General features: G+C 39.4%; 1 protein-coding gene and 1 pseudogene across 23 annotated transcripts in view; both read left to right on the forward strand.

Annotated features, from left to right (window-relative positions):
- Window positions 1–21,410, forward strand: part of Nrxn3 (neurexin 3) — a 1,683,426-nt gene that overhangs the window by 912,168 nt on the left and 749,848 nt on the right. The gene's annotated exons all lie outside the window — the stretch shown is intronic.
- Window positions 890–2,637, forward strand: LOC116080396 (annotated as a pseudogene).

A 21,410-nucleotide genomic window follows, 5' to 3' on the forward strand; every position in this document is an offset into this window, starting at 1 on the left:
TTCCAAATGTGCCAAAACCTCTTTGGCTGTTGGACCCATGCTCTTGATTTGCTCACCTGTGAATGCTCAGTGGGCCTTGAACTAATGCAGTTTTTACATGTTTGTCCAGAAATGTATTCTTTCTCTAATTTGGATCAGGACTATTTGATTATTTCAGTTATAATTGCTTTAGTATAGGGTCAGTCATCAAAATCTTCACTTCCTTGCTTATTTGTTTCAATGAACGAGCTCTCTATGAGGTACCTATCTCAAGTGCTCATCTATTATTTTGGCTGTGTACATTCAATTCTATAGGGTCAGTACAATTGTTTTTCATCCTTGTGTTGCTGATATATAAAATAGGGCAGAGTGTGAACGTTAATGCAGTTCTGATAAATATATTCAATGTGTCTGAGACTCTGACTGTGAGGATTATGCTCATTACCATGACATCGCTATGACCAACAAAATGTTTGAGATAATCAACTTGAAAATAGCAAATGGTCATTTTTACCTCACAGTTTCAGAGGGTTTGGACCAAGGTCAATTGCCTGTGAAGTTTTGGTAGTATTAATGCACAGTACAGAACATATGGTATAGGACAGTGGTTCTCAACATCTGGTTCATGACCCTTCTTGGTTTAACATATCAGATACCCTGTATATCAGATATTTACAGCATGTTTCATAGCAGTAGCAAAATTAGTTATAGAGTAGCTATAAAATATTTTTATGTCTGGGGGTAACCACATAAACAACTATATTAAAGGGTTGCAGCATTAGGAAGTTTGAAAACAACTGGTATACAAGACCTTTCACTTTATGGTAGCCAAGAAACACAAAAATAGAAAGAGAAGGGCCTAGGATCCTCGTATCTTCTCCAAGGTCACAGCCCCAAGATCTAATACCCTTCCATAGATCGCTATCATTCACCACTTCTCAGTAGAGTGGCAGACAGACCACCAAATGTCAATGTTTGGAACTTCAGGGAATGTCTAAGACCGAGCACAGAGCAGCCTGCACACAGCCTGCATGTTCAGGGTGTGGACAGTGTTGAAGACAACTCTGAACACCAGGACTCCACTGACTTGTTTGGAACAGAGCAGCAAGGCAACAGCCCTGCCCTGAGTACTTTGAACCACAGCAGGGAGCTCTGTTTTCCTAGGTGGAAACTACCAAGTCCTGTCATGCAAGTTAATGCCCCATCTTCTAAATGGGCACGGTTTCTCCTGTCACCTGGGAACAGTCCACATGTGGATGAGAAGCCATCTAGTCCTCTGCAGAAGGGCACCAGGCTAGCTGACCTAGCACAAGTTGAGCAATGGACTCTTGGGACCAAGACTCCAAGAGAAGGCCACTTCAGCGGGGCCGTTAGGCCGCCTCAAACCACTCACACCACCACCCCACACCTAGACAGGTCTGGCAGGAAGACCCTAGAGCAGCCAAGGGCCGTGGAGACTCCTCAAGCAGATGGTAGTAGGCCTTTGGCCCAAGGGACCCAGAGGGCTCCACCGTTGCAACTGTACCACCTCTTTACAACTGGGGAGGACTTTGATGATGACCTGTAGCCTTCACTTTGATCCATGTTTTATGATCCCTCAATGCTAGTCCTCCATGTCATGCTTTGGAACAAATAACCCAACAATAAACATGCTTGTCAAACAAACAAACAAACAAACAAACAAACAAGAAAACTATTCTAACATAGTGCTTCATTGTAAATCTTCTAGCACATACTATCACAAATCTTAACACCTGGAGGAAACATAACTTTTCCAAATGTGCCAAAACCTCTTTGGCTGTTGGACCCATGCTCTTGATTTGCTCATCTGTGAATGCTCAGTGGGCCTTGAACTAATGTAGTTTTTACATGTTTGTCCAGAAACATATCACTATAGTGATAATAATGAGGGATTATTTTGGAAGCATATAAGGGATTGATGTAAATGCTACAATGAGCCATGCAAGGCACAGAGTCATTAATTTGTTGAGATTATTCATTATTTGTACTTGTTAATATTTTTATATATATGTAACTACCTCATTTATCTTACATTTTATGCAGAAGTGCATTGTAAGGAAAATACTACATTTCCTAGGATTAGCTAATCAATAACCCAGGTCAACATTTTCCAGAGAGTGTTATATAGAATTATGTCCTAATATCTCCCATTCTCCTTTATGACAGAAGGGAAGGGTCAGAAGGAACAGGCTTCTCTTATGTAAGGAGGGGTATGTTAAAGGGAGACCTGAGTACTTAGAAGAAAAAGGGGATTGGAGGGAAGCCTAAAGTAAACTCACAATGTTATATCCTAAAGTTTGTGATAAACTTTTAATTCCTATACTCAATTGTTTATGTTCTTTTCTCAGCAAATTCTTTTTTCTTCTAAAATTGATTTTTATATTTAAATATTTCCTCTACCTTTCAAAAATCAAACCTATCTCATTAGCCCACATAACAAGGGTAATGTGTGCTATATGGTAACCATATATACCATTTTTATAGACACGAGGTCCAATGTATGCATTTCTTATTTTATCTTTATGTGTGATCTGCTCTGACCAAGCTCAGTGTTATGTAGAAGAAACAAAGTGAAAGAGAAGATGGTGGGAAACACCAGGGACTGCTTGGGGAATTGAACATTTGCTTGTAGTCAAGCAGGGAGAATTAACAACAGTGGTACCCTATTAAGTGAGATCCAGATGAGTCTGGAGGCAAAAGGTTTCAGAGGAAAAGAATTGTCCTACTTTTTTCTTATGTTGCTGCAATAATATACCACCAAAAAAGCAACTTAAGGGAGAAAAGATTGATCTGGTTCACAATTTCAATCTATATTTGCTTCAGTTACAGTCTATCATCCTTGGGAAATCGGGCCAGCAATTAGTCACCTTACATCAGCAGTCAAGAACATAGACCAATGAACTGATGCATACCTTCTAGTGGTTGACTTCCCTTCTTAATTTTTATACACCTCAGGATTCCCTTTATAGGGAATGGAGCTACCCACAGAGACTATGCCCTCAATCTTCACTAAAACAATCAAGATAGTTCCCCAGAGATATGCCTACAGGCAAATCTAGCCCAGACAATCCATCAATGAGACTCTTTTGCTAGGTGATTCTAAATTGTGTCAAGTTGACAAAATTAACCATCACAAGTACTAAAGGACAATTTTGCACAAGGGTATGAGTTGATCAAGAACTGCCTTAGAAGAATTGCTGGCAGTATGTGAGTGGCAGCTGAACAAAGAGAGTAAGCCTTGTAGAAACATCACTCACCTGCTCAGGACAGAGCCAAATCTTGGCTCAGTGTCTGAAAGAGTGGATTGAATGAAAGTTTCAGAGAACATTGAGTAAAAGCAGGAAAAGCAACAGGAGGATTCCACAGGGAGTAGAACAAATTACAAAAGGGCATTTTGACACTGTAAGATTTAGGTCTAGTTTTAAGTTGAAAAACATATCAAGCCACACAAAAACTGATAGTAAAGTCTAATAATCAAAGGATCGGTAGAATGGTTGAAATGCAATAAATCTATTCCATTTATAAATTTTAAGATCTGATTATTACTCCTTTTTTTCTCTTATATTTGCTTGGATTTACAATTAATAGATTTTATAAGTTAAAGAAATTTGCATATGGGCACTAAACATCTTTTTGTGTTACTCAGACAGCACATAAATTCCAGCCATGTGTTGGACTTAGAGGTATCAAATAATGTTTGTTGTACGATTTCTAGCAAAATTAATTTTGAATTCTCTGATTGAAATATAATTTTAATATCCTTTGCTGTGTGTGACTGAGAAAAGTTCATTTCAAGTTCATTTTTTTCTCCCTGAGGTGAGCTAAGTTCTGCTACTGTTGCCGGGCTCCAGGCAATTATCATGGAGAAATTTCAGGGAGCTCAGAGGACCCTTCCTTCAAATACCTGCTCACCTAGAGTGCTTGAGGCATTCAATACTATTAGTTCCTGCATCCCTTTGCAATATGTACATTATTTCATCTTTATGGGAACAGATTTTTGACCCATTGGAGTGTGTAGATAATCTCTCCTGCAGTATAAGAAAATTTTAACCTTAAGCAAATATTATATAATTCTGGACCCCCACATTTAATGTAGCAAAAGCTTGAAGGGTGTGTCCACTCATTTTGGGTTTCTTGCTTTCTACTCCCTCTTCCTTTCCCTCTTTTCTTTGGCTGCTGTTTCCAGATGGTTGTAAGAATTCTCAAGACATCAGCATTATATTTTCTTGCACCATATTCTTATAATTTTGTGAGAGTTTGTGTACAATGAAACACAAAGATCCAGTTCCTTACTATACCCTTTACTCACAGTTGACCTGGGTCATCGTTTCTGTCAGTTACTTGTATTGGGCTAAGCTTTCAGGTGGAGTGATGCTAATACAGGTCAGTTATGTTACATCCAGGGGATTATATCCCAGCAGGAAGCCTTGGCATTCCCTTTTGTTAAAGAACAACGGAAGGCAAGAAAAAAGTGTTTGATGATTGGATTAAGAGGGATAAACTTATAAATTGTGGTCATCTACCCCCCTGAGAAGGTAGGCATAAGGTAAAGTATGATTTGCTTCTGTGTTAATCCTATGATTTTCTGGTCCCATGGCTTAGAAAGTTGAGGATTTGTCAAGTGGCTAAAGAAGGACAACCCAAGGTTGCATAGAGTCTCTGAGTTTGTTTAGAAGTTCAGAAAATAAGCCCTACCATTTTTAGATATCTGCAATAGGAAGTGTGTTTCAATATTTGGGGGGTCTTAAGAAAAAATTATTTCTATTTGAGAAATTAAAAAATATTCCTACAAACTAATCTGTTACACCCAGTCACCTAAATTAAAATAGCCATACTATTTTTTAAAAAGTCATAACTTAATTTTAAAATTATGTGAAAGTAAAGTATACGTAAATTACAGAAAATCATCTTTGCCTTTAGAGTAAGTGTAAACATTTTATTTCATTTGATCAATGTTGCAATTTGTAACATGCAAATTATATGCAACTATAAACAAATAAATATTTAGGAGCCAGATTCCACCTCTAACCTCTTCCCATTTTTATTTTCTTTAATGAAATCCACATTGTAAGCTAAAGTATTTCCATTGGTACTGGTGGTTCAGAGTATGTGGGATGCTTATCATGGGGACTTACACGCATGATTAAATTCAGTTGTCAGGCTTGGACAGGAGAGATCCCCTCCTGTTCCCTAGGAAGTCTATAGAGAGGGGCTTGGATGGAGAAGATATTCATTTTCCAGTTTATAGAAGAAGGGTCATCCATCATGATCAAGGAAGACTATTTCATGCCATCCAGCTCTGGTGAGGACTGCAATAAATATTCTATCCTCCCTCCCCACTTTGTTTCCTGCTCTGATTAAAATTCACCTTATAAACAGATAGGGTGGCTTGATATTATGAAATCAAAACACACAAGAATTATTCAGTCTCTGTTGCTCATTTTCTCCTCTGTGAATAATTTCTGCTGACAGGTGACCAGTGAGACCATCTGTCTCTTTATTACACAAGCTTGTGGTGGGTCCAGTCTCCTCTGCCCTGGAGTTAAATGAAGGCTTCTTTGACAAGAGAATAATATAGGCCAACAAATGTTATGGGATCATACAACATTCCTATTGCTATGTTTTCTTTTTAGGAATATGAAAATGGATATTTTCTTCCTATGATTGGAATGCAAATATTTCTTAAAGATTCAGGTAGATACATATGATTAAAATAATCTAACCATTCTCAGTATTAGGAAGTCTATGAAAACTACTAATCCTTCAGAATTTGTAGTATTACTTTCTTTAGTATTTCATTTATTGTGATCCATTCAAATTGAGAGGTAGGTCTATGTCATAATAGATTGCTTAATTTTTCAACATTGCCTCTAAATTTGAGTAGGAAAATGAAATTTTTGAAGTACTTCAGCTATAGATTTTGACATAGTGATTTGGATGCAATGTTCACTTCTCTTTCTATGTTAGTTCAGAGGGGAAAGATTTTGATTTTTTTGTTTGTATTAAAAAGCAACTATAAAACTAACCAACTATTCTTCCACCTATTTATCATCATTTTGGTCATATCTACACTTCACACATGTTGTCCCTAGAGGAGATAATCCAGTGCCAATTGGAGAGAAATCCCTAGACTGATAATATCCTCCAGGTTATTTGTTGAAGTTTGCCAAATGAGTAAAGACTTACACAACTCCAGAGAGGGAAGCCATATTTCCCTCAGTGGAGTTCTATTTTTATGATTCTTTTTCTACCATATAAATATAATCGGGTAGAAATTAGAATGTATTTGCTAAAAAATAAAATAAAACTTATAAGAAAAACTTTTGGAAACTTTTCTAAGACTTCAGATCACAGCAGACTAATCTATTCTCTCTTGATTCTCTTTATAGTCTTTCACATTTGATTATTACAATTATCTCAACAAAGAGAATTGGGATACAATCTTTAGGATAGCAGTCCCAAAAGTTGCAGAGCTAGGATACAGGGAGCTGAGGTGGCAATCCAGCTTTACCTATGAGAAACAAGTCCCCTTTCTCTGTGATATCACTTTGTCATATGCAAGGATACAAACCAGGATTACAACCATATTCCCACAGAGGAATGAGATAGAGTCCAGGCATAGTCTAGATGGCCAGACACTCTGGTCACCGAAATGCCTAGTGCTATAAGAAGATATTTGGCAAACAGGAGTATAGACAGATGGTGCCCAACCCACACATCTCTATTTATGTAGAGGCCCCCAGTGTTTGTGTTAGCAGGTTTGGATGTTAATAAAAGAAATTGTTTGTTCTTTCTTTGTATGCCTGCAATTCATTTTTAGTGTAGATTTAAAAAGAAGAATTTGTAACATCACTAGATACCAAGAGACTAGTGAGCAAAGCCAAAAGTGTATTAGGCATAAAAAGGAAAGCTTGTGTGTACATTATAAATAAATAAATGAATAAACAAACAAACAAACAAATAAATAAATGTTTCCCATTTGACCACTAGAGGGTACTATGGACTCATTGGCCAATTTAATGGATAATATTTATTCTTATTCTCTTTCATTTTTTCTTCTTTTTCTTCCTCCTTTTTACCCATATTGGTCAAGGGAAAAACAGAAGAAATCAGGACTAAGAGAAAGACACAATGGATATGTTCAATGTGACTTTTTTCTTGGTCATGACCCTTCTTTATAAGCAAGAAAATTAAACACATTTATAGATTTTCAATATGCTCTTGTCAGTGTCCTTGTTATAAAGGATGTTCATTTATTTCAGAAAAGAGCATTGATACTTGGAATCAGGTAAGTTCCTGTGATGAGCAGATATTTCAACAGGCAGCACTTACAAAAAATGTCTTTCCTCAGACAGTATGTGGAAGATGGGTGGCGTGAACAAGAAATGACTAAAACCACATCCAACTGAGTCTGTCATTTGAGGGACATAGTGAAGGGAGATCACTTTTGAGACTGCCCTAGGATACATGCAGCATGTGCTTTCCTTTCTTAAAGTCTGATATCAATGAAGACAGAAAAGGCAAGGGCATGGCGCTGTAATTCCCTTGAATTTCTCCAAAGCAAGAAGTTTCTCTCTGAATATTACTATATACTAAGCAAGATTCTGAGCAGTAGGGAAACAGAAATGAGAGATATATTCCATCCCCAAGAGTTCTAACTCCAGGGATCTAACTTGCCAGTGGGTTGGGTATTTATGAATATAAATTACAGGTAGGTAAGAAGCTATTCAAATACTCATCTATAGAAGCTATTGTGGCCCTCAGTATTTGACATCAGATAGCAGGGGCAGTAGGCAAGTAGATACAGATGTACAAGACACATCTAATATTCTATTCATCATGACCCCTTGACCTCTTGCAACACCCCATTCTCACTCTTAGCCTGGGGCTATAGACCAAGAGATGTTAGCAATCTGAATGTTTGCTGGCTTCCATGTCTGTGTGTCCCTTCTCTGGCACCTTGGAACCATTTGCCAGCTCTCTACTCTTTTGTCATCTTTGTAAAAAATGCCAGCTCTACCTTCACTTTCCTTGCTCTTAACATGAGGGCTCCCTCCCTCGAAGCTGCTTCTTCAGTTACCAGTGGCTCTAGCTAGTGTGACTTGGAATGCATGCTTTCTCTTAGGATGACATTTTACTGGGCATAGCTGGGATTATTCAGGCCCAAGCTTTTCTTACTGTCTGTGTCAGGATCCTGGGTACTTTGAATCCCTGCACAAGATCACTAGGTGGTTTCTGGCAGTTTATATGACTGTGGCACCACTCTGGCATTTGCTCATTGGATCCAGGCCTGAAGGTGCTCCCAGTGATGGGTCTGGGGCTCTAAGGTAGCTTTCCCCTTAGCTTTCAGACAAACACACTAAGGCCTTTGCCACATTTATTTAGTACTGAAATGATGATTGTTGGTTCTTTGCCCTCAGGTCTAGAGCTGGGCAGCTGGATGCTGTTCTCAAACAAGGCTGTTCAAAGAATTCAGCACCAGGTACAGGAAACACAATGAGAGCCACTGGGACTGAATCCAATGTAACTGGACCCCATTAGTATATAAGCTTTTGTAGATCTGTCTGTGCCTGGAAGCCAGGAACATATGTTGGGCTGTTTGCAAGCCCATCACTGAGAAGCTGAAGCTGTGTGGGCACCGGTGATTCCAGGTAGTGTGGATTTTCAGCTGTCAAGCCAGTAGGTAATGCACACAAGATTCATGTCACATCAGGGTCCCAGAGGGAATCAAGCTGTTGACTATAATAGGTATTCATTCCACTCTCAAGGTACCAGATGCTACTGCACACAGCCCCACCCAGAAGATTCAGTTTGTTTTTGAGCCCAAAGATCAGTGTGCTGCCCTAGAGTAGGGTCCCCTGCCCCGTGAGCTGGGCACTTAAGCTCTCTCAAGCTGTTCACACTGCTGCTGTTGCCTTCCCAGGACTCCCTACTCTTCTCTGCTGCATCCTTCTACACATTTCCAACTTAGCCTGCACTGCTTTATTCCTCATACTGTACCATCAGAGGAAGCTGTGAAGCAAAAGTGGCTCCCAGCAGATGCCCGGAGTGAGCTTATATACTTTGAAACGTGGATGTCTTGATCATTTACGAGTATTTGTTTGGACAATTGTAGTCTTGCATGGAATATCATTCACAGTCATTAAGTCTTATGTTTTGGGCCAGTCCTGAACTTGCCACCTCAGGGGAAGTATATCCCCTCTTGCCAAGGTAGATGCAGTTCATCTATGGCTTATTATTGTAAAACATCTGGTGTAAACTGCTTCAAGCACTCTTTGGCTGCCTGGTGATATGCCTGCAAGAGCCAGGACAATTAAGTAATTCTTTTTTATATGGCTATCTAAAGACATTTGCGACCACTGGGGCTGGTATCAGGGTGGTGCAGCTGCCTGTGTGACTGACTGCTTTTGCTCAAGGAGTGTCACACAGCAAGAACATCTAGGACTGCTCCATCTCTGATGTTTTTGTTTTATAAACAAGAAAATGGCAGAATCTTCACAGAGAGAGAACTTAAAATATAAATAACTTAACTTACCATTAACATTATTGGTGACTTTTAGCAGATTCTAGTAGAGTCTTAACACTGCTTTAAAAGTGTCCAATGCCTAGAGGGTGATGGGTTCCCCAGTCTGTCTTGATGGGAACCGTTAAGAGATGGAATTATACATAACCGTGTACACGGCTGTTAGAAGGCAGTGAAATAGTCAGGGAGACATTGAAGGGACAGTAAATCAAAGTAGGGTAGCTAAGAAGACAGTCTAGAAGAACAAGTAGCCTGCACAAGAAAGAAGAGACACAGGTACTAACTAATCCGAGCATAGGTGTTTGGAGAATTCAGTGGTTTGGACCATGATGATGTTCACATGGGATGGAGCTAGAAATCTGAGAAGTAGGTAGGGTCCAGAATTAAGGAGGTGGAGTATAAGTTTAATATGAGCTGTTTTCTGAAATTTATAGGTGAGACTTTAAAGAAAAAGCTCACACACTCGTTATATAATCCTATACATTCATCACCGTTTTCTAGAAGGTGTAATAGTACCCTAGAAAGCAGCTAGACTTCAGGATTCTGTGGCTTGTGTCACAGCTTCCTAAGCTTCAAGGTGATTTTAGAGCTTGACTCTCATTCTGGAACTTTCTAACCTATTAAAAAATTGATTTTGCAAGCTCCTTGACTTAATTATTTAAGGGTTGCTTGCTATCCTCACTATTTCTTCTGGATTACAAACAGAGAGGCCTTGGAAAGGTTCTGAGCATGCTCATTTCACCTCTGCTAAGCAAGCTTCTTCGTGTGTGTGTATGTGTGTGTGTGTGTGTGTGTGTGTGTGAGGGAGAGAAAGAGAGAATGTTTGTCTGTATGTGTGTGTGAGAGAGAATGTATGTGTATGTGAAAGAGAGAGAATATATGTATCTGTGTGTCTGTGTGTATGTGTGTGGTGAGAGAGAGAATAGGTGTGTGTGTGTGTGTGTATGGTGAGAGAGAATATGTGTATGTGTGTATGTGTGTATATGTGTGAAGGAGAGAGAGACAGAGACAGAGACAGAGACAGAGAGAGACAGAGAATGTATGTGTCTGTGTTAGGGAGGAGTAATTAGCAGTAAGAACTCTACTAATTAATTTTTCAGGTTTAAAGGTATAAAATTCACTCAATAAGACCCAGAGTCAAATGTCCTACAAGTCAGAAAGGGTTCCTGGACTCTTGTTAAGTCCATCAGTACTTATAAATTCCCAAGTTCAAATGCTATTTTGTAGACAGTTAAAAATAATCTGCATTATATGGGTGTATTATAATGGCTTACACAAGTCATCTAAGATTGTAGCCATTGGCTAGTTCATGGTTTTCCTTTGGGTCTGGCTGTGGTTTCCTGTACTTGTTACAGAGGCAGGGTTTAAAGCAAACCTTTCTGTTTTATGCTTGATTCTCTGTATACCAAAGCTACTCTCATGATGTTGGTACTCAGTACCTGCTAAGAGCAGAAGCCACTTCACTGTCTGTGGGTAGCACTGTTCTGCAAGGGATCATCAACTTTTCCTGAAGAAGCTTTGTCTCTGAGATGCTGACTGCCTTCCTCTTCCTATTCACATTAGATACTTCCAACTGCCATGCCCATTAGGAAATGCTAAATCAGAACTTCCATTAAATGCAGTTTTCCAGTACCTTAATTATTTAGGAGTTACAGAATTTATCCAATTTTACTGACCAATTCTATTTGACTATCTATCAAGTCTTAGGTAGTCTGTAAGTGATCCCATTAAATGATCTATGTAGGCCTAAGGTAATGGTGCTTTTTATATATTCATAAGGGCTGAAAAGATGGCTTAGGGTTAAAGACACTTGCCAGCAAGCCTGAAGACCTGAGTTCAATCCTTGACATTTATGTGATGCAAGGAGAGAACCTGCTCTTATAAGCTTCTCTCTGACCTCCACATGCATGGCATGTCACCTGTAAATGATACATGCACACATGAGAAATGCATAAGATGTAATAAAACAGATGTAATGATTCATAACAATTGCATTTACTGATAACAATCAGAAATATCAAGTGTATGTATTAAGTTGTTCATCAAACACTTATAAAGTCCCTACTGTGGTATTATGATTGGCACTAAAGCCAGCATGGAAAGCAAATTTTTCCTTGCCCTCCTGTGGTTTATAACAGTTAAAATGCTTATGGGTCATTGAATCATGAATTTCTCCACAGGGTCTGGAGTGAGGATGCGCTGAGTCAGATGGAGGATGCTCCAAGCTCTCAGTCTCTGGAGTGAGCTGCAAAGTGGCTATATCCACATGCAAAGGGCTCTTGGCTCTCTAGATCATCTCTGGAGTCCCAGCTTTAAGAAACACTGCTTTTCTGCCCATTGCTCTCACTCAGGTCTAGGCAACAAAGGTTGTTCTTAGTCCTGCAGCTTCAGCTGGATAAGCAACATTGAGTCAGTTTTGATCCTCCCTTGTAGGATTCCTACTAGGTTCCTTCTCAATCCCAGGCTACTTCTGTCTTAAGGTCTTTAAGGATATTTGGAATTGTGAGCTTATAGCAAAGAAAACAAAGTCCCAAGAGGTATTTCCCTCCTTTTCTTTCAAAGGCCTACCCACTGCGTTTTAAATATCTAGACCAAAGTCTTGATTATTCTAAGAATGGCATTTGGAATTTTGACTTAGGTTCTGCTATCTACTTAGAGGGGTGTGACAGGCCCTGTCACACGGGCTTCAGAGCAGCTTTTCATACAGCAAGAGAGCACTGATGGATGACATTTGATTGGAATCAAACATGTCCTCAGTGATCTCTGGGTGCGTGCAAGTACTGTATTGTCTCTACATTTTCTTACTCACTACTACAGGCGGTTGCTCTCTCCTCAATCTCATTTGCCTTCTGCTCTGTCCTCTTCAGGGCAGCTTTCAAGAGACTACCCCGTGTTCAGAGCTGGGTCTGAAGAGTGGCCCTCTTGGCAGTTAGTGCCTTTCTAGATCAAGTGTCTCACCTTTCCTCACTTACACCTCTCTCTGGTAACCTTTCTTTCCTGTGAAGCTGTCACAACCCTGATATCTTGGTGGCATGTGGCAGGATGTGAACATAAGCAACTTTGTGTTCTGGGAAGAAATCTTTGTATTGTTACCCACAAGGGAGTTGTAAGATCACACTGATACACTATGCACCTAGCACACCTCTATTTTGGTTTAGGAGCTTCCATTCATATGAAGGCTGCCTCCAACCTTGGCTTCTTTGCATGCTCAAAACAATCACCATTGTACATTGTTTTAGATTTAAGAAACCATTTAAAGTGGACAGCAAGGTTCCTTCCTCCTCCTCCTCCTCTTCCTCCTCTCTCTCTCTCTTTCTTTCTCTCTCTCTCTCTCTCTCTCTCTCTTTCTTTCATTCTTTTTGTTGTTGCTTGTTGTTTTGTTTTGTTTCTGTTTGCTTTGTAACTTCATCTTTTCTTTCTTCATTTTGAGCTAGGGACCAACCTTGGAACCTTGTGGTCCCTAGGCAAATGCTTTCCCTATGAGCTAAATCCCTACCTCGCCAAACTTAATTTTTAAAACTTATTATTATTTATATCATGTATGTATCATGTATGCATTATTTATGTGTATGTCACATTGCTGTTGTGTGTATGTAGGGTGTATGAATGTGTGAATGGAGGTAAAATTTGTGGTAGCCCAAGGTCAACACTGGGTGACTTTTCTAATTCACTTTCTACCTTTAATTTTTGAGTGCCTCACTGAAGCTAAAGCTCATTGGTTTGGCTAAATAGAATGGTTAATGTGCTTCAGGGACACAATTGTCTTTGTTCTCCCAGGTTAGGGTTAAACTTACTGCAATTCCTGATTTTTTTAAAAGATCTAGTTATTTATTTTATGTGTACATGAGTACCCTGTAGCTATCTTCAGGCACACCAGAAGAGGGCATGGGAGCCCATTACAGATGTCTGTAAGCCACCACATGGTTGCTGGGAATTGAACTCAGGACTTCTGGAAGAGCAGCCACTACTCTTAACCACTGAGCCATCTCTCCAGGCCCCAATGCCTGGCTTTTTAATATGGGTTTTGGGAATTCAAACTCAGGTCCTTATGATTGTGTGGAAAGCCCTTTACAGTCATGTTCCAGCCCCGGGTTAAATTTTTACATAAATACAACCAAAATTTTATCTAAGTCCCTTATACCAAGTATGTGCTAGATGCAGGGACTGGCACAATGAAAATGCTAGACCTTGCCTTAGCTGTAAGAGTCTACAACAGTGTGCTGAACACAGGAACTAAATAAATAGCTACAAGAGTGATGAATGTTGTGAAAGGAGAGGTTCAAGGTGCTCTCTGTTCATTCAGCTAAAGGATTTGACCTCATCTAGGGGATTTGGGCTTGCTGAACTCTGCTAAGGCATACCTGAATGACCCTGGGCAAACAATTTAAACTTTCTATAATTAGGAACCATTTTTCTTACTCTCCAGTCCCTCCCACTGCAGCTAAGACTTTCTGTGAACAGAAAGGACAATGCTGTAAGCCTGGAGATAAACAGCAAAGCCATTGAGGAAATGACAGGGCAAGCTTAGAAGCCAATTTGGACTAGAGAACTAGGGAAAAGTTCATGGGCAGATATAAACGCTGTAAGAGACATGCCAGCTGTCTCCCTTCTTGTAATCAACCTAGCTTTTAGAACAATGGCCTTCAGGTGTTTTTAGAGTGAATGGAGTGTCTATCTCCTTGAACCTTTGGAAATATAGGGAAGAACTAATGGTTCTACCTCAGATGGGTAGATCTCTCCTCTCTGTATTTTGCTTCTTCCTCCATTGCCCAAGTTAATCTTGAAGTCATAGACTGAAATATTTCATCTCCCAACATATGTGAGATTCTCGATTTGTACCAGCATATGATGTTCTCATTCACATTTTGGAAGAGTGTCCTCAGCCCACACATAGCCCTTTCACCTGGGAAATTCTTATACATTTTTTTTGTAAATAAGCACATAAAATTAGTACACAATTTATTTATTTGATAAACATGTAATTTGTCATTTATTAAAAAGGAAAGCAAATTTATACACTAATGAGATTCATATGCTTGTCTCTTTTAATATAAAGAATCAAAAATTCAGCCAAGATTTAATTATTTATATTAAAAGAGACAAGCATTTGGTACTTACATCACAAAGAATGCTTTTGTGAACATATTAACATTTCTCCACACATGTACTTAAGCCATAGTTTCTGAAAAAGCAGAACCTTCATATGAGTAGTAAAGGCATTGTAGTTCATAACAATAGTTGTGCATCCTGGTCATGGTATGTTAAAACCATTGACCAGGTTCATTGGTATCATGTGACATGATGGAGCACTCACTATAGAGCACACATAAAGTGCCAGGGTATAGTAAAATTACAATACAACATGGACTGACTTCAATAAAAACACCTCAGGCTTATCATGTATTTGACTTTTAACTAAGTTTCAGTCATTGCACATTCAGAATCTTTACAATGGTCTCATTTTTGCAGTTCTCACATTTAGTTACAAAACCATAGTTTACAAATGTGACCTGTGTTTGAAGAGCAAGCAGATTTCTGCTCTACAAGACGTGATCATGTCTCCATGCACATAGCCCTGCCAACTTTGAAGAGATTAATGCTGCCTAGTCCAACTCTCCATCATAAATTTGCTATCTCATGCTTCCTCTATAAACCACTGTTCTCTATTAGTTGGATCTGAACTCAAAGCTCTGGCTCTGTTAGTCTTAATGCAGGATTTCAGTCTTAGGAGTTACTGAAGTATATAATATGTGGCCAGCTGGGAAGAGTCACCTTGGATCAGAAGGGTCACATACTTTTAGGATAAATTTTATCCTAGTATCCTAACATCAGTATTATAACAGAGACTGGAGCTCTGGATGTTTGGTGTAGCTTAGATGTCCTTTTCTATACATGAAATGAGGAAAACTCAGTTGTCATGCTCTCTGTGGAGAGTAAGCTAAAGCTTTGGGAATTAAATTGACAAAATCAAGGTATTGTTGCCTAGGATTTCTGGGGCAGATTATTTTTCATCATCAATTTAAGGACTGAAAAGGTAGGAAGAACAAGTTCTCAGCACACATCCGGATTTTATCAAAAGCAAAAACACATGCACACACACACACACAGAGACAGCAGAGCAGACAAAAAGACAGACTCCACATGATGGGTAGGGGATCTGGAGCCAGTGCCTGAGTTTACATTAGTTGCAGGGCTCTTACATGTTTGGAGATTTGATGGGTTTGCTTTTTTTTTTTTTTTTTCAATTGGTTGGTTTGGATTATCACAGGGAATTGGACAATGTGAACAAAGACAGGGAAGCTGGTTACATTCATTCACTGAGGCCCATTGGTAGAAGAATCAAAAGTCCAATTGAACAGTTCAGAGAGGGAAAAATCCCACCAAGTTATAGTCTTAGAGAGGAAAAAGAAACTGAGCATTGGCCAACATCAATGTTTAAGTGAAAAGATTAATCTACTGAGAACCCCTTTCCTCTATCTGCTGATTGGGGATCTGACTGACTCTGACTTAGTCAAAATGATGACCTGCAAGGAAAATGAAGAGCAACTCAAGTTTCCTCCTCACAGAAGCATGTTGGTGCATGTTTTCCATGAGTATATGCTGATGCTGGTCTGGTGTCACACATTACCAACTCCTATGACAAAGAAGCAATCGGAATTCTCACTAGCAAAAGGCAACCTTAGATGACCACAAAGTAGATCTTTCTCATAGTAAAAATGTTTGCTAGAAAGAAAAATCTAGGTAATACATAAAAAGCAAGTAGAACATGAGGAAACATGGGTTGGAGAAGTTGATTTTCTTCATGTTCCTGCTTTCCCTGTCTCTGCACAGTCTCTTCTCTCCCTGGGTTGGATGGGTATGACACTCTATTTTCTGATATCCCTCACTTTGTCGAAAAGATAACATGTCACTGCTATGATATTTTCACACTAAACCTCTGGACAGTATTTTATCAGTCTTCTTATTTTTTATTCTGTTTTACGGAGTAAGTCTCTGATAAATGCATGTGGAATGAATATGTAGTAAACAGACTCAGGGAGACTTTTATTCTAAATTATCACCATGATCTCTGTATGTGCCCCTAAGAGAATAAATGCATTGTCATTTTAAGAAGAAAGCTTGGGTTTCTCTAAATCAGAGGTAGAAAATAACCAGGTGCTTCCAAGCTCCAAAGCACTCCTACCCAGGCTCTCAGGAATTATAGCTGCTAATCAGACATCTGTTTTCTCATCTTTTCTCCACTTATCAAAATCCTATTTGTCAGGACAAGGAATGTGTTTTTTTTTTCTCTCTCTCCTTCCTTAAATCCTTTCTTTGTCTAGGAGAGCTGGAAAATATTTTCTTTGTTAAACCCTATTACAATTAATAGCTACTTGTTGACTCTTAGTGGGGAAGAGAGCTGTGGAGGGCCAGCCTTTATGCAAGGCTTGCCATTGTTATTCAGTGATGTTCACTTAACCCCTCTGCCCTGATTTCATTCAAGGTGGTAATAAGCCCTTTTGATAGAATCTCTGGGCTAGAAGACGGCAGAGGACACAGATATGCAATGTTTGTTCCAATAGCTGGCATTTACCAAGGGCTTAATTAAATGTAACTGTTCTTATTGACACCTCTCATCTCACTGTCTATAAAGTAAATTAAAGAATTATGTTTCCTTTCAAATAACCTCACATAATTTACTTAAATTTAGTGTGTGAGAAACACACATACACTCTCTCTCTCTCCACAAACACACACACACACACACACACACACACACACACAAGCACACACACACACACACACATTATAATGAAAGATAGTGGTTCATGCTACGAGGAAAAATGCCTTAGACTCTTCCTGTTTCTATGACAAAATAACAAATGCAACTTAAAGTAGAAAGGGTTTAGTTTAGCTTAATTTTCCAGGTACAGGTAAGTCGGCCTTGGCTGGAAGGTTATGGTAATAGAACCTTGGAGCATCTGGCCACATTACACTCACAATCAGGAAACAGAGTAACAAGTTCATGCTTAGCTAGCTTTTTCTACTTCATACAGTTTAGGATCTCCTGCCTCAGGAATGGCCCTTAGCTCACAGATAAGATAGATCTTCTAACATCAATTTTCTAGAAAATCCCCACCTCTGAGCATGCCCATAAACCCATTTTCCAGGTGTTTCTAGAGCCTATCAAATTGACAATACATTATAACAAGAGAAGGAGTGGAAGGCAGGAAGGAATAAATAGGTTATGAATTCCGTGGCTGCAGGGAAACTTCTGTGAAGATCAGACATTTGATAGAATTTGAGTGAAGAGATGTGTACAAGGAGAGAAGCTGGGAAGGCAGAAGTATCAGAGGTCCTCAGTGGCACAGAGCCAATGAAGTAGAGTTTTATGAAGGGAGGAAGTATTGTTCAACATCAAGGATAGTTTGGAAGTCTACGAGGCAGCTATGCCCCCTAGAAGATCAGTTTAGTAGCAAAGCAGGAGGAAGTATGTTGGAAATAGCCTGAACACCAGATGCAAGGAAACCCTGACAAAGACTGTAAGAGAAAGCAAGACTGGACTGAAGCCAGAGGAAGACTTAGGTTGAAGATTGTAGTTTATCTAAAACCATTATGCAGTAAGCAGGGGGTAAAGATAGAAGTTAAATGTTTGGAAGAGACAGGACTAATAGAACCTGGCTAGAAAGGGGATAGGGGCTGATAGAAACAAGGGTAGAAGGATGACAAGATTGAGTAAGGCTATTCAGGACATCAAGGTTCTTCATGATATTCATGACAGTTTTCTACTAAGAGGGAATGAGCACGTTGGTGAGATTTAGAGGAGGGGTAGGGTTTTGACTTATGCTAATAAGGAGGAAGTCCATTAAAGAACATTTAATAAATCAACAAAATATTCTTTCTGATCATGGGTGAAGCAAGCCATTCATTCCGTTTAGTGTATAGGGCACTGGCATATTGACAGCCTGGCACCCCATTTTTTGTATAGTGGGTTTCTCTAAGTAAGGTCATTAATGAACTCACCTGCTTTGAAAGGATACATTTCACCTAGGCACACATTATATACCATGCTGCATACATGTGCATACACACACACACACACACACACACACACACACACACACACAGTGGAGAGTACAACCAAATCTACATCCTTGTCAACTCATAACCCTTGTGAAGATGTCGGTGAGCACTCTAGTTTCCCCTCAATCCTCTGAGAGTCTTGAACACTAAAACGTTTAGTTAGCGATATGCGGCCCTCCCAGCATTATTTAATAAAATGAGGTTTAGATTCAGGTCATAACACAGTGGAGCCCAATTTTTACCCCAGGGTGTGTTTGCAGTTTTTATAGATAAATGCTGATGGTGATCCAGTGACCATGCTGGAAGCTTACCATATATACTAGCCATGGAAAATCCCCATACTCATTCTGTAAGTTGACAGATGGGAAAACCAATGTTCAGCCCTAGTAAGGAATTTGCTCAGGGTCACTGATTATAAATGCATTCTTTTCCTGTCTGTACACTCACTACTTCACCTAGCTACACCCAAAGGCTGAAGAACAATGCTCTTTAATTTTGATGCTGAAGATGGTCTCTTCAGCTCACACTGCCTTGAATTTCCTGTACAGTGGGAGAAGGAAACAGTGCATTCTAATAAGCTTCAATTAAAATTAATTTCATTTTACTTCATTGATGTATGGTCTCTTCAAAAATATCCAATTCTAGTGATGTTTATTAAGTACCTCTATTCACTTGCAAAGTGCGAGGCTCTTCAGGGGATCTATGGATGAGTATGATTTTCAGACCATACTTCAAGGGTGTACAATCTAGTGGAGAGGATAGGAGTATGCAATTTGCTCTAATACTAGATTGGATGTGATAAGCACCACAAGAAGTGGCACCAACAATGGGCTCTTAATTCAGAAATACAAGCTTCTATGAAATTAGGAAATTAGCCTAAGCTGCATCACACAATAGAAGCCCATAAGGGAGTTTATTTTCAAAATGATCGTCCATGTACTTGAATCTCTGAGTCTGTGGCATGTACTGAGTGAAAAGTATATTGATTGATGATGATGTCATCTACCAGGGTATAAAGGTCATTGATGTCATTCTACTTCTTTACAGAGATGTATGATTTTAAATTCAGGGGCCATAGAACTGTAAGAGTACAACTATCCCAGTAGAGCAATAGAGGTGCCTGGTCTGCAGCTGTTCTTTGTTCCTTGTATGTTTGGGCAACAGGTGTTGAGGACATAGACTTATAATTATATAAAATCTGTGCTATGTGTATTTGTTGATGTTTATAATTTGGGGACCTTTTTAATGGAGAACTTAAACTCCAATATTGGTGTCATTCTTGCATATGTCAAGTCTTACCTATTTTGGGTAAGTGTCATTATCTCAGGGATTTAGAAAGAAGGGCAATCAATTTGCAGTTGTTTTTCATGTTTATTTCCAATAAGTGGGAGAGGGTGGGGTGGCAAGCAGGGGGATGGGGGAAGCAACAGGGGTTTGTTCTTGTTTTTTTTTGTTTTTTTTTTTTTGAGGGGAAACTGGGAAAGAAGAAATCATATGACATGTAAATAAAGAAAATATCTAATTAAAAAAAAAAAAGAAAAGACTCCTGCTGAAGAATAAATATGAGCTGATGCAACACTTTGTGTGAGAATAGGAATGTAAATGCTTCCTGATGTATCACTTATTCATGATACATTTTCTAAGCATGTTACATTTCCAAAGCAGCAGCTATAATACACACTGTGTCTTTCTTCTAAGAACATATACCCAATTAGGAATGGTCCACCACTAGTAGGGCAGAAGCAAGATGCCTAGTGCCATGGTTTTGGACCGACATTTGATTGTAGGAGTGATGCTTCATTCCATAATGTTCCAATACTGCACTCTGTTCCATACCCTGACTTCATGTGTCTCCCCTTATTTAGCCTAACTCCCTTGCAGTTTTGTTGGCTACATTCCATGCTGTAGTTGGTCAGTGCTTCCCTGATGGATGGCCAAAGCAGTATTTGGTATTGCTTGGATGAAGTGATGGATGTTCCTCTCCTCTCTCCAGCTGCTTGGAGCCAGACTACAGAAGTGCTGGTTAAAAGGTGATTAATCTTCCCTAATAGTGCTGCACGTTACAAACAGGGCTTCGGCCACCATGTCTTCATTAGCCTTAATCAGAGACCACATTACCTCAGATTAGGTAATTGGTTATTTGTTATGGAGGAGAAGGTCAAGGACCTTTGGTGCCAGTGTTAACTGCATAAAGTCTACTTGGAGAGGAGAGAGAATGTGGTCTCTGCCAAGAATTCATAGGGAAGATTGGTGGATAGTCCTGGGCACCTTTCCTGCTAAGCACTGCAGCTGATGGAGGGAACAGGAGGCTCTGACATATGAGATGGATACTGGACAAGCATCTGTTTTCTGTTTATTTGCTTCCTGGATGATATAATATCACCCTAGAGATTGACACTCATTGGAGGTTTTTGTTTTGTTTTGTTTTTGTTTTGTTTTGTTTTTTTTTGACAGAATACATTCTTGGGACCTATAGGAATTATCTGTACATCTTTAAATAGTTTGAACTACTCCATATCTAGTATACTGGGGATTCAGGAGAAAGAACACAGGCCACATTCTGAGCCTATGAGGTTTGACTTGAATGAAAGAAACCTATGAGGTTGACTTGAATTTATAACCAAGTAGACAAATATTGTGGGCAGAGAAGAGCATGGTAAGGGCAAATCCTGGACAGGCTTCTCTGAGGAGTGATATTGTGTAAGGATTAAGTGAATCAGGGGATAAATGCAACTGTGAGAAAGACCTTCTAAGACAGTGGTTCTCAGCCGGGCGGTGGTGGCGCACGCCTTTAATCCCAGCACTTGGGAGGCAGAGGCAGGCG

Source organism: Mastomys coucha, unplaced genomic scaffold, assembly GCF_008632895.1.
Source record: "Mastomys coucha isolate ucsf_1 unplaced genomic scaffold, UCSF_Mcou_1 pScaffold6, whole genome shotgun sequence".
Classification (NCBI taxonomy): Eukaryota; Metazoa; Chordata; class Mammalia; order Rodentia; family Muridae; genus Mastomys; species Mastomys coucha.